Source organism: Molothrus aeneus, chromosome 9, assembly GCF_037042795.1.
Source record: "Molothrus aeneus isolate 106 chromosome 9, BPBGC_Maene_1.0, whole genome shotgun sequence".
In the NCBI taxonomy this organism is placed as follows: Eukaryota; Metazoa; Chordata; class Aves; order Passeriformes; family Icteridae; genus Molothrus; species Molothrus aeneus.
In genome coordinates this window covers 27,432,847-27,447,111 of record NC_089654.1, presented here as the reverse complement: position 1 = coordinate 27,447,111, position 14,265 = coordinate 27,432,847, and the positions used below count along the sequence as shown (strand labels likewise).

General features: G+C 40.3%; 1 protein-coding gene across 2 annotated transcripts in view; it reads right to left on the bottom strand.

Annotated features, from left to right (window-relative positions):
* RALGPS2 (Ral GEF with PH domain and SH3 binding motif 2) overlaps window positions 1-14,265 on the bottom strand; it is a 116,788-nt gene that overhangs the window by 94,171 nt on the left and 8,352 nt on the right. The gene's annotated exons all lie outside the window — the stretch shown is intronic.

Sequence of the window (14,265 nt, the reverse complement as noted above, 5' to 3'; positions counted from 1 at the left end):
GGATCTATGTCTAAAGCACAGGTGACTGCTTCCACAGTTGCTGCTGTTTATTAAGTTCACTTTTGGTTTGTAGTTTAATTCAGAGCTATTGCATGGTCTGAAAACAAATAGAGAGTGACAGGTAACTGGGTAATTCCACATGACAAAACAGTTTTACAGCAGCTCATACTTAATGCCTCTAAGGAATGCAATAAAATAATCTGAAAAGCTTTATCTCCAAGTGACCCAAACCAAGTATGTCAGACAGACAAGCTTGGAAGGCAAGAAACTGCAACATTTAAATAAGAAAATATCCCAAAAAAAGAGAGCAATATTTAAGCAGTAAAATACCCTCAAATTTTCAAGTGTCACCATAAGAATGCAATGCAGAAAGGAAAGCAATGAAAGGGAGCAATGTGGCAGATGTCAGTCAAACACAAAAGCTTCCAGGTATTTCTGAGTATGCCAGTCCCATCTGAGCTGTTCAGGACAGCCACCCACATTCCACCCTTGGCTGTTTTGGGAAAACTGACAGAACTCTCTCATTCCCAGGAGAGAGGATGCTACATTGCACTTGAATGTTACACTCCCAGTCCTCGTGCTTTAATTAACACTGATTCCTCCACTGAAAATGCATTCAACTGCACTTAAGCTTTAAATTACAGACCACATAAAAGAAAAAAATCTCATCTCTGGCTTCTGAGTGTCACTGCTGTCCTGTCCTTCCCCATCTCCATTACCCTTCAGATTGTCTTGTGGAATATTGCCAAATGCACAGCTCCCCAATGCCTCTCTCCTGCAGCTTTTTCATTTACAGAAGGGAAAAGCACAGAAATAAAACTCTGATGTGTTACAAGTTTCATTTTTGTAGTGACAGTAGAGGACAGAGGTATCACATCTTCAACACCACTGTCAGGTCCCCCCACATGCTCAAAATGGTACATTTATCCCAAAGTAATCTCCTCTGTTTAAAAAAACCCTACCCTTTAAAAATTTGGGGTTTTTTAACCACTACATTTTTAAGAAAAGTTGGCACATTGGCTTTGTATGATACAGTTATGTAGAGTATGACAAAATTGTGTATTCTTAAATAAAGGTTATATATTTGACCCTTGCCTCACATCAGCTTCAATTGTTCCCCTTCTCCATATCAATGGGAGGTGAAAAGGGAAAGAATTAGGGACGTCCTTCTGTGCAAGGAAAAATAAAAACCTGAGCTCTGAGGGCTTTTTTTCTGGCCATGTTTGGATGGTGTTAATTAAAAGAAATTACAGCTATCATAGAAGGCTACGGAGTTGGCAGCTCAGCCTCACATCAACAAGAGCAAATGAATTCTTCTATCAGCAAATGCTCAAGCCCAGTTTCCTCAATGACTCCTCTCACATAATCTACAGGCACTCACAGGAACTTTCTCCCCATATTCCCTGACAGATTTTCCACCTCACAGGATCTGCCTGGAAGGGACAGCAGTGCTGCACACTGATCCAGGTTCTCCTTTTCTACCTGGTTACTGTGATGGGAGTTGAGAGAACTCTGTCTCAGTTAGGTGTGGGCCACCATGCTGAGAAGTGGCACACAAACATTGGTTTTTTCAATTTATTTTTTTAATAAGCAGAAAATCACTTGGGAAAAAACCCTCCATGCAAAGGAAATGGAGTTGACAAAATATAACATCTGCCATCAAGCTGTATCCTAAAAAAGCTGTCCACACAATGATAATTTTGTGCCCACTGCTACATTACAAGAGTATGTCTGAATATATTTATGCTTTTTCATATTGTGTGAAGATACAGTAAGGAGCTGAATTAGTACTGAGCTGCTGTAAATATATATTTATCAACTTTAAAGTTCCAGAATTGGCAACCTTCACAATGTTCTCACGTCTAGCAGCTTTCAGAAGTACATCACCACTCCCCTAACAGGAACAGTCACAGCAACAGTTTTGGTCAATGCGCTGCCTGAGACAAATATTGAAAAAAACCTCACACTGGAATAACTAAATCATTTGCTTCCTATACTATCCATCTGCTCAACACCCAAATAATCTGTGAACAGCAATATCAGAAAGTGATCAAGAGCAGAGAAGGTCAGAGCAGCACAACTGGGTCTGTGCAATGACTGTCACCACACTGCAATAGAGTCACAGTGTTCACTGCCTACCTTGCATATCCAATTACCAAAACTGAGTTACACTGAGTCATTTCAACTTCCACTCAGTTTCTCCTCTCCAATTCAATAAATGCCTTTGTGCTCAGAAATGAATTACATGTGGAACTGAGAGTGTTTCCTATGATGCACAAACACCTAAGCATTTATGCCAGCCTGAAGCCTTGACACACTGTGTGGCATCTTCCTACCATGCCATTCAGACTGTACAGTAGAAAGCAAACTAAAAGTACTGATACAAATATTCATCACACCCAAACAATGAAAATATCTAGACTGTTGTTGTGGTTTAGCCCCAGCCAGCAATTCAGCCCCATGCAGCCACTGGCTCACTCCCCCACAGTGATGGGGGAGAGAATCAGCAGAACAGAAGTGAAAAATCTCATGGGTTGAGATGGAGACACCTCAGTAGGGAAAGTAAAACGTGTGTGCTTGAGCAAAGCAAGGAATTAATTCACTGCTTCCCATGAGCAGGCAGGTGTTCAGCCAGCCCCAGGAAAGCAGGGCTCCCACCCTGTGTAACAGTGACTTGGAAAAGTCACTCCTAATGTCAGCCCTTCCACCTTCTTCCTCCAGATTTATATTATTATATATATATATGACCTAGAATTACCCTGTTGGGGTCAGCTGTCCTGGCTATACCCCATCCCAATTTGTTGTGCACCCCAGCCTCTTTGCTGGTGGGATGAGGAGCAGAAAAGGCCTTGACTCTGTGTAAGCCCTGCTCAGAGTAACCAAAATATTGCTGTGGTATCAACACTGCTCTCACAAATCCAAAACACAGCCCCACACCAGATACTGTGGAGAAAATGAACTTGATCCCAGCCAAAGCCAGCACAGCTAAGCAAGGTCTGCTGCCTTCAGTGAGTTTTTCTGCCAATTCACCCAAGGCTGTGCTGCTGACCATTCCCACGCAGGCACTGCCCTGCAGATCCCCCCAAGGGAAGGCAGCTCCGAGCAAGGGCAGCAGCAGGGTGTGCCCGAGCCCAGCTGCTGCAGAGCCCACCTGATCTCAGCACAGAGGGGAGCAGAGAGTGCCCTTTGTTCGGACAAACAGCTCTGCCAGACCCACTGACTGCATCCCAGCCGAGTGTGAGTCAATCAGCTGGTGCTGGAAACGCTTCTCCCCGAGTTCTTTGTCACAAGTGACTGTCTCCTGGGGTTAGCTGCAGCACCACGGGGCAGCCGACACTGCCTCTATAAAACCACAGAAGCAAGGAATTTCAGAGAACCTCAGCTGGCTCCAACCCACGTACTCCTTCCTTCCTGGTGTCACCAGCATCGTGACAGTGAGCACACTCCAGATCACACACAGGGATTGTGTTGAAAATTGTATGCTGCAATTGCTGGAGTTTGCTAGGTTGAACTCGCATTTGTATCACACTGCATAATCAGAAATGCTTTGTAACGTCAGCTACATTCAAATGGTTAATCTAGCATTAAGCATTACACCCTCCGTGTGTGGAATATCTGAAAGAACCTGAGCAGAGAGGACTGGACTCTCACAGACATCTAACAGAGCATTGATGCCTGACTCCCTTCCACAGCAGATGTTCTTGGCTCAGTTTGGGTCAAACACTGTTCCCAAAATACTGTATAAACAGCATTTTAAAAGACAACCCTAAAATTAAAGGCAACCCTAAAATTACATTTGAAACTCCCTGGCCAGAACAGTACAAAAGCTTTGAGGAAACAGTGAAATTTTAGGAAGAGCTCAAGAGTCAAGATGACCAATATCCTCTTTATTCTTATGCATAATGTGAGTACAAAGTGTCATTTGTTTTGATCCCCATGAAGAAAACAAAAGTGCCTTGCATGGATCATCATTAACTATAAATGCAGAGTCACTACCCAAGACTGTAGGGACCAAAAAAATCTGTTCCAGACACAATGAACCTGAGCTCCTGATCTTGTGGAAACTAGAGAGTGCAGAAAAACTTCTCTCTAAAAGGTAAAAGCTGAGACAGCTGCTAAGAACCTACACAACCCACAACAAAAAAAAGGAAGAAACCAGACATACTAAAAAAAAAAAAACAAAGCACACACTCCACATCTAAAGAAGAGCCAATGAACATAAAAGCCCCACAATGAAGCAGAGAGTCGCCAAGGAAGAGGCAAATAACAACAAAGAGAAAAGAAACTGCACCTTCCAAACGATATCCTTCAGTTCCACATTCCAGCCACCAAAGCAGAAACCCACCCAAGTTACTGCACTGTATAAGTAAAGACAGCATGGAAATACCCTTAAAGAAGAGAAATGAAAATCACCTAAAGCCACACTTTAATTCCGTTTTCAGTAGGCATGATGATATTAAAATAGTAAAACTGATAAAAATAGTAACTTCCACAAAAGACATAAAAGCTCAAGCAAGTTAATACTACTGCACTCTCCTGAAGGAAATTTATCACTGAAAATAATAAAATCCCAGACCTAAAATCTCACACACTATGAAATCTCCAGATGTGAGTATCTTGGCAAAGCACTGCCTAATTTACCACTAGTGAAGACTGAGATAAAAGAGAGAAGACACACGTTGGGTAGAGGCATGACAAAAGCAGATAGTAATCTGGTTTTTTAATATTATGCTCCCCTAAGAGTTATTAAATGTGCAATACCACTACAAATATTGTAACAAAAACCATTTAGAAATACAGGAAAACAATGTAATACAGGAGAAATAAAACTATCTGATGGACAGAAGAATGAAAAGAAAAAAAGTCAATCATTAAAGGACTCTTGTAGCTGACTCCTGTAAAATTTCTGCTGTGAATTTCAGCTGGAAATGATGCCACTAAAGCTGTAAGCATGAAGTAGCCACGTGAGACCCAGATATTTACATGAGTTATGAACCAACACTACCTGCAAAACATTGCAAAAGGGACACTGATGCTGTACTCTATGCAATTCTGGTCACCTTGTTCCCAAAACGTTTTTCCATGAAATGCATGCACAGAAGGGCTTGCAGGTATTCTGAAGGCAGTGAAACTTCTTTCCTAAGCAGAACCCACGAGACCTCAGCTTGCTTATGGTAGGAAACTGAGATCTGCATGAGGACACAACTGCCATATTTAACTATTAGGAAGATAAACCAGAAGTATATAATGCAGATAAACCAGAAGTATGTAATGCAGATAAACCAGAAGAATAAAATGCAAATTTATGTTCAAAATCTGAGTACCAGCAATTGGGTTCTTGAACAGTTTTCAGACACCACCACTAACAGCAAATATCTCTCAGCTGCTTAAGTTGATGCTGGATTCCTTCCTGACAGAGACTGTCACAGCTGACCCAGTGACACAGACTCCTGCTGCAAACTCAAAGCACTTCTGTGCTCACACAGCTCACTTCTGTCACACACACATTCTTTCCCCAAGCATCTGTTGCACAACAGTCACAGCAGTATCAGCTGGTTAAGCTCCAAGACAGATGAAATTAGAATCCACGGAATAGCAAGAAAGGGAACAAAAAGTTCTTTCATTAGGTTTGACACTGAAGTCTTAAATAAAAATGAAGTTTCATTTAAATTTAGATTCTCTTTTTCTACCTTAGAAAAAGGCTTTAGCTGTCAATTAGGCAAAATTATTATTCTTTAAGACACTATTCACAGAGCACTTTCACTATAATTTGTTCTGAATCAATCCTATTGCTGCTTTTATGCACCTCATTCCCCAACTTAGGGAATGGAAGGAGGCTGGGGGAGAAATAAAGAAAGAGAGAGAGATAACAGCAAGGTAACAGCAAGGCTCTGTCTCATTCATATCTTGGTTTCCAGCTATCTAGGCCTCTTCTCCGTGGTTCTCCAGTACCCATGCCCCCCTTTTTAATCTCAAAAACTGGTACAACTTGTAGCTCCCATGTCCTAGGATGAGATAAAGAAAGAAGAACCAAAACTGAAAGCCAGAATATCTTTCTCCAAGGCACAAGTTACTCATTTACCAAATCCTATTACAAAAATCAAACCATTATCTCAGTCTGTCATCAACTTGCAACAACAATCAAGAGGTTCAGCTCAAAATGGAAATTTTTCCAGGTTAGTTACACACAAATAGGAAGGAGATCCTTACCACTCTGACTTCCACCACTCCAAAGCAGCTTTCCTCAGTGGACTGACTCAGGGCCAAGACTTAAATGGGAGATATTCTAGCAGAAGGCAACAAATTGGAGTACGAGAACTGGTACACAGCTGCAAGCAGTGGCAGATCTGGGCCCTCACAAAGGCACGAATCACGCAGAAGGAAAAGGATCATTGCAGGCAACAAATGGAGTAAGCCAAAAATGTGAACACGTGTATGTGCTATTTAGGCCTAGCATGAGGTCCTAAGAGGTTGGCATTCTGCTACCTAAAGGCCTCTCCAGCAGTGTCTGAGTGTTAAAAGACAAAGTGTGGGCACACTGAGACAATACTGCACAAAACCTGAAGTACTTTCTGCTCTCAAACTGCTTACAAATCATCAGGTCCCTGGTGCTTCTTCTTCAGAGATCACCAAGAAGCCTCTGATTGTAGTTCTTGAGACAAGTGCAGAGAACAAAGCTTTATTTCTTTGGATCTGCAATTTTTTAACTTTGCAATTGTTATCAGAAGAGCGAAACTCTTGAATTTATGAGACATACTTTGGTTTCCCTCCCATATTGCAAAAGAGTAAGCAGTAGGGAATTCTTTTAGCACAGAAAGTGTAAGGTTCTTCCTTCCTGATCTCCCTCCCACAACTAAAACAAACCCAAAGTTTAACCTCTTGGAGCAAAATCTGTTTTCATCCTGAAGAAGAAATCCAGGTTTGCTCAGTAAGGAACCAGAGCAGAATCCCTCCTTGTCCCAAAGACACAACAGGAGAAAACATAACCTAGAGACATTGCTGAAGGAAATACTTATTTTCAAGAATAAGAAGTAAAAAGATTGCAAAGAAAATAAATAGGATTTAAACTAGAGGCAAATAATTTTAATTAATTAGGCAGTTCTATAAGATGATAATCTTTCCCCAATTGGATTTTCAAGACCTCCACCACTTAGCCATACAGTTGTCATTTTTGTTTGCAAACAAGAAGAGAAGTAATTGATTAATGTCCCCTTGATTAAGTGATGCTCAGTTTGCAAAGTGTTATTCTGGCTAAGAAGTGCAGGCACGAGATCACTGGAATTAATAAACAACACATCTGTGGAGACCATTCTGAACAGGGATATCATCCTTCAGAGCATGCACCAGTGGAGCACTGAATGCTGCTAACATGGACTTCAGCATCCAAAAACTCTTTTCAGAGGTAGTTAGATCCAGTTTTGCTTTGTCTGAGGATAACACAAGTAACACACAAATGGGGAAGAATTATTAAAACTCTGCATCAGCAAAAATAACACATCTCACAGTGAACAGTCTCTAGAACTGCCTTCTGTATTCCTAGCTTCTTTATTATTATTTTCAATAAAGCAGCACAACAAATTTCAGCAGAAGGCAGACTTGAAGAAAATCATTGTAATGATCTGCAAATGGATCCATGCAGGTGCCATGCCTTCTCTCAGAAGGAAAAAAATGGGGAAAAATACTTGAATATAATTGTATGTAAGTGGCACACTTTTAAGTTCTGAGACAGGAATGACAACTGACAGCCTGAGTTTTGTTACTGCAAACAGACTCCAGGAACTCTGACACCAGCAAATCACCAGCCTCACATGCCAAAAACACATGGAAGAAAAAACCTGACAAAAACTAAGCCTGAGGATCCACTCTGAATTTCCTGTGTAAACCTACACATCACACAGGGTAAAGAAAATGTAAAGAAAAATGTAAAGAAAATGCCTCCAGGAGTAGGCATGGAAATTTGAGTTAAGTCCTAGAGTCAAAATTGCAAACAGCCAAACGAAAATTAAGATGATCAAACCATCCTGGGACAGTTTTTAACAAGAGAGAAAATCCCAAGTGTTGCTCAGTAACAGCCTCCAAATCCACAGAATTAAGGACTTGGTTCATCCACCAGCCTTGGCTGCCCCGTTGGTTTGTATAGTAAGGCAAAAAAGGAAAAGAAGTCAAAACTCCTCCCCTGTTGAACACCTGAGTTTTTTACTCAGAAGAAAATACTGCTGAGAGAACATTTTAATGTATTTGTTTATTAAGCCACTAATAAACACTAAGGACCTTTCTCAAAGAGGACACACAATATCTTAGTCTGGTTTGAAATTCAGCTTTCAGAGAGATGAGTACAGCCTTTATCAGTAAAACCTGGGACAGCAACATTTCAGCCATGTTCTCTATAATTATTCTGTCCTGAACATCATGCATTGATATGCACTGTTGCTATAGAAATGGTGCTAACAGGGAAAAATCTATCAGCCTATGAATTGCCTGTTTGCTATGATGACTGCTATGGGAAACTACAACAGACATTTGGGGGAGAGAGGGGATCTTCTGTGCCACCTGTGTCACCATCCCTGCATTCATTTATGGAAGTGTGTCAAGCCCAGGGCACACAACTTCAACAAGCAAACAACACACAAACCAGTTATTTATGAATCTGAGCATCCCATTCACCTCTTTTCCATATTTCTGTCTCACTTTGGAAGGGCCTCAGTAAATCAGCCAGCTCAGGAGAGAACAGATAAAGATTCAAATAGCCATCACTTAAATACCTTTCTCCACCCAAGATCAGTCAGCAACCAGTGACCACCAAAGCACCAGCCTAATAAAACACCTGGAAACCAAGTCACAGAAACCTGGAAACCAAGTTAACTCAAGTACAGGACTCCAACAGTCAGATGGCCTGACCATTTATCAGTGACCCACTCAAAGTGCTTGAAACTGTTGACCAAAAATATGTTTGCTTCAACTGAAACAACTCAGAGTGTGTATTTTCATGAAGGAGGAAAATGTATTTCTAAGATGGCATCAGACTTTTTTTCTTGTTATCAAAAGAGAAACTTATAGTAGATCACAGGGCAGGGTGTCTCTGTAGACACTCAAGGTAGACAGGAATTTATTTGAAGGCCTGAAATTCTGGTAAACCCATTCATTGTTTGTTCACAAACAATAACAGTCCAGTCACCAGAAAAATCTCAATGTGATTTCAGGTAAATGGGCATTACAAACAAGAGCCCTGCTGGAGCCATTTCTAAGCCATCTATCTGCATTATTGATGAAAGGATGTGCCCTAAAGAGGGAATGACATCATAAATATCTACAGAACTTGTGTAACTGCTGGAGAACACAATGCTTTCCAGAAGACATCAAAAAGACACTGAGATGTAGCAGCACAAGCATTAATTTGAAGAGCACAGCTGGCAAGGAGTAAGAACCAGCCATATAAAATTATTTGTATACCTCTAAGGGCAGTAAAGGCAAGCCTTAAATTCTTGTTACAAAACCAAGAGAAAGACACTGCAAGGGTAAGATTAATGACATGCCTTCGATACAGACTGTCAGGAAGGATTTTTAAGATTATTCCAGCACTGTGAATTCAGCACAGTATGTTCACAAGTGATATCCTAGCCAGCTACTTGGATATTTGAGCTATTCAGTGGATGACTGGGTAATTATCACTCAAACATATCCTTAAGCTTATGAAACACAGCTGTGTCCATTTCTGCCAAATCAATGAAAGCAGACATTAAAGATTGATTTAAGTGCAGACATGTGCAAGCTGGAAACTTGGGTCCAAGAGTAATGACAGAGGTACTCTGTACACAATAGAGCTGTCATGGATTTGAAGGAAAATGGTGCTTTGAATGTAAACTACTGATTTACAGCAGTTAACACTTTCCTTTTAAGGAAACCATGCCATTTAACATTTCATTGAACTAAAAAGAGAATTATATTCAACTTTTTGTTAATCTTTTAACTGATGAAAAGTCAAACTAGAATGCTATAATGCAATAAAGTGCATGACAGGGCAAGCTATCACAAGTAGGGATATAAAACCCATTGTCATGGGACCACAAGGTGATGGTAACTTTATCTTTAAAAAGCTCACAGATTAGAACCTTCCAAAAGAATCCCCTATCTGCTACTTCACTAATACTAATAGCCAAAATCTCTGATCTTAGCAAAATGATTGGAAATTGCTTTGCTTCCTTTCCAGTTTCACCAAAACCATCACAGCAATGAAGCAGCACAAAGCTCAAGGAAAAAAACACAATTAGAAGAATTAAAGCAAAGATCCTCAGATCCTAAGACATCTACCAGGTAAGGATTCCCTGGCAACTTCTGGCAGGAATCCTGCAGGAATTCTGTCCTAAATTTTGCACAAACATGTTTTTTCCCCCTTCTGCAGAGAGGACATCTTCTGGCTCAGAATAACCAACAACACTGGCTTTTTCTAAAGATTGGTCATTGTGGACAAACCAATGGAAGCTAATTGTTCACCTCATCTAAATGAAAATACAGCACTTCTTTGAGCCCTGCCATGCCCTGGATTGCTGCCTTAAAACAAAAATCCAGTCACACAAATATGTAGCTTAGCCAAGACAAGCATTTTTGCTCTCATGCAAGATTCACCTTGAATAGGAGGAAAAAACATGAAAGAAATGCCCCTAACACAGAGAACTGAAAGGGTCTGAGCAATTGTTTCTAAGTATTGGGAATGAGTAGCCCAAGTTACAGTTTGGACAAGGATTTGATACTGCCTCGTCATTACTATCATTAAACTGTCCTTGTTCTGGAGGTACAAGGAAATCTGTCAACATTAGAAGGATGACTGGATGCTGCACACCAAAGCAGGAGCAGCCTTGCCTGAGCAACAAAAAAGCTGCAGTGAAGAGAAAGTGTGCTGGGAAACAAACTCAGCTGGGAGAGCTCAACAGGGAGCCCAATTAAATACATACGTGTGTGCATGTGTGTATATATATATAAACTAAACTAATTAAGAGCTTTCAGTATTATCTCAAAGTCAAAATCATCCATATCATCAAACTAAAAAACCAAAGCAAAACACAAATTAGTAATGCATTTCCCCATGCTAAACTAGCAAGAAGCAAGTTGCCTCTTACCTGCTGAAAGAATGGCTGAAAAAGTCAATACCTTGGCTGCCCTTTGAAAACACTTTAATCTTTTAGTTTCATGTTCAGCTTGCCAAGTAGGGGAGGTTCATGCTGGTCCTGCTGTTATTTAAACATAAAAGAGAACCAGCCACATCATAAATAGGGTATTAGTACCTTACTGTTGAAATACCCTGAAGTCACCAGCCACAACATGGTTAGTGTGTTTTGGCAGGTGATACTTCTGAAACAGCTTTATCACTTAAAAGCAAAGCTATTTTAATGACCTATACAAATTTATCTTTCACTACCTCCAAGTCAGCCAACAAAAACTACCTAAGCAAAAACAAGCAACCCAACTACTAATTTAAATGCAATATTCATATAAGGATTCATATAAGGGTCTTTCTGACAGAAGAATCTAGTTTGTTCACAAACAACAGAGCAGGGCTTTCCAGGAGAGCTGTGTGTGGCTAATAAACACCATCAATCTGACAGAGCTGGCAAACATCAGACAGCAGGGCTGCTCTACCAGAGACTGCTGCATAAAGCAGCCCCCTCACTGACAAATGGAGCCAATTCAACATCAGCTCACCCTGGGACCCAAGGAAATGCTCAACCCGGCCCCAAAAGCCCCGCACCCAAAAGAGAACACAATTCCTAAGTGGCATCTCCAGCCTAGGCAAGACTCCTGTACCTCTTCCATGACATGTTCTCTGATTTAAAGTATTGTTACATTAAAAATATCAGCCTCCTCATCTTCAGAGAAGATGCTGACTATGAATTCCAAAAGACAGCAATTTTTCTTCCTGTAAGCATTTCTACCAACTTCAGGAGAATCAGAAATACAGAAAAAGCAACAAAGAAACAGTGATCAGCAAGTCTAATGATAAGATCATAGAAACACACCCTACTGCCCTGGGGAAAAAAAGATATCCAATTCCATTAACAGGCTGGAACATAATAGGGAAAGATGACACCAGAGAAAGAGACAAACAACAAAACCTTCAGTTGCTGAAGTCCATCACTTCTCCTCATCTTCCCTCCCTCACTTCAAGTAGAATCAAGAAGATATCCACGACATTCAGTACCAGACACAGAAATCTGACACCTGAAAGCAGCACAGAACTCAGGCAAATCCCAAGGCAGCAAGGGAAGCCTGTCTTTTCCTGGTCCCTGCAGAGATCTCACCTCTGTCCACGTCCTTTAACTCCACTACTGCCTGATTCTGTTTTCCATTTAAGATTATTACCTCATAAAAAGAGATGAAGAAAAAGTAAGTAAAATAATTTCTTAAGTCAGGAAAGTAAGAGCTACCTTTAAAAAAACCTCCCAGGTACAGCTGAAATAAAGGTCTAAATTCTTCTACAATATATCTTTGTTTGCAAATGAGGGATTTAACAGAAGTTTTGTGGGTGCAATAGCTTAGCAAGACATCTCTTACGTTTGTCTGATAAATAATGCAAGGAGCTATCTTCTCTTTTTAGCAGTATCACTTAACAGATGCCAGCTGGATTTCTGTGTGTGTCTAACAGTGCAGCACAAATACAGCACACCTCTGAATTGTATCAACACACAGATCTGCACAACAGATTTCACATCTCCCAAACCTACTCTTCATAAAAGACTTTGGCCTCAACAATGCCCTTTCAATTAATGTCTTTACTGGCTTATAAGTGATACAATTCAGATCAAGAATTATTCTTCAACAAAACCACATCAGCCTCAAATCAATAGTGCATATTGTCAACTCCTTTTAGTCTAAACATGCTTAAAAGTTCATACCTGTTTTACACACTTGCTAAGTTTTGCTATAAGCCCTGACATAATGTCACCTTAAATACTTTCAAACTTTCTATTGTACATACAAAAAAAAATAATATAGCAAAGTGCAACAACAACACATACGTGGATATTTCTTTCCCCTCTCCCTCCCAGTCATATGGCATTGATGACCAAAACCAGAAGAAATTAAAAGAGCTCCAACTGCTGGTCTTGAACAGTTTTAGACCTCTCTTCTTAACAAACCTGTGTCCCTGAATACCAGCTTACACACAGCTATAGAAATACCTCTTTGAAGATAAATTAAATTGCTTTATCTGAAACATGAACTAGCTCCTCATTGAAGAAGCCTCCCCACCAAGAGAGCTTCAGAAAAGAGTCAAGACTGACTTTACAGAAGTATTAAAGGCAAGTCACAGCATGAAATACAGTTCAAGTTCTGTCATCACATAGACCCTATCCACATTAAAAAAAAAGCCAGTGAGTTAATTAGGTCCAAGGGCAAGTCATTACATGCAGGCACTGAGGAAGCTGCTCTCAAGCAGGTCCTAGAGCACTCCATCTGCTTACCTGCCATTCCTCAAAGGTAAAGAAATACTTTAGTACCTCAAAAGTAGCTTTTTTTGCTTCATATTGCTTTAATGTGCCTTCAGCTTTATAAAACACTGTACCTCTGGCACACATCAATAGTGAAAACTTACCAAGCTTGCTTTTTTGTTTCATCTCCTGACTACAATTTGGTTAACATCATTTTCCTCTCTAAATTCCTTTAGAATTATTCCAGGTGGACACTCAGCCACTTTAACAGATATTGGCAGTAGAGCTGAACAACCTCCACAAATAAAATCATCTTTTGCCAGCATACCTACAGCTACCTAAGGGTACAAAAGATAATCAAAGAATCACAGTTTCACACTGTGATTAGATTTGGCACTGCCACCTTCCTTTGTCCAATGTAACACAATATGTGCTTGTTTAAAGCACCATTAAAAACTTAGCAAGGCACATCACTATGAATACCAAACTCTGTTATCAAAGAGCTACCTGGCAAAATCTCTTCAAAATAAATGCAAAATAGGCCCAGCCTAGGAGGGAAAAAAATCCCCAAAGGAGGATTGTAAGAAATTATGTATGATCAACAGAGCAAACAACCAGCAATGAGTGGAGAGCAAAGCCTTTTTCAAACACAAAGTAGCAAAAACATTTCTACCACAGAGGGACATTTGCTCTGATATAAAGAACACAGGAAACAGTTTCCTAAGAAACCACACACCTGACACCATCAGTGAATGACATATTAAAAGGTAATAATAATAAAGCCTCAGAGCTAGGTAATGTTTAACTTCATCTTATCTTGAGGCAGACCTGCAAGGGCCAGATT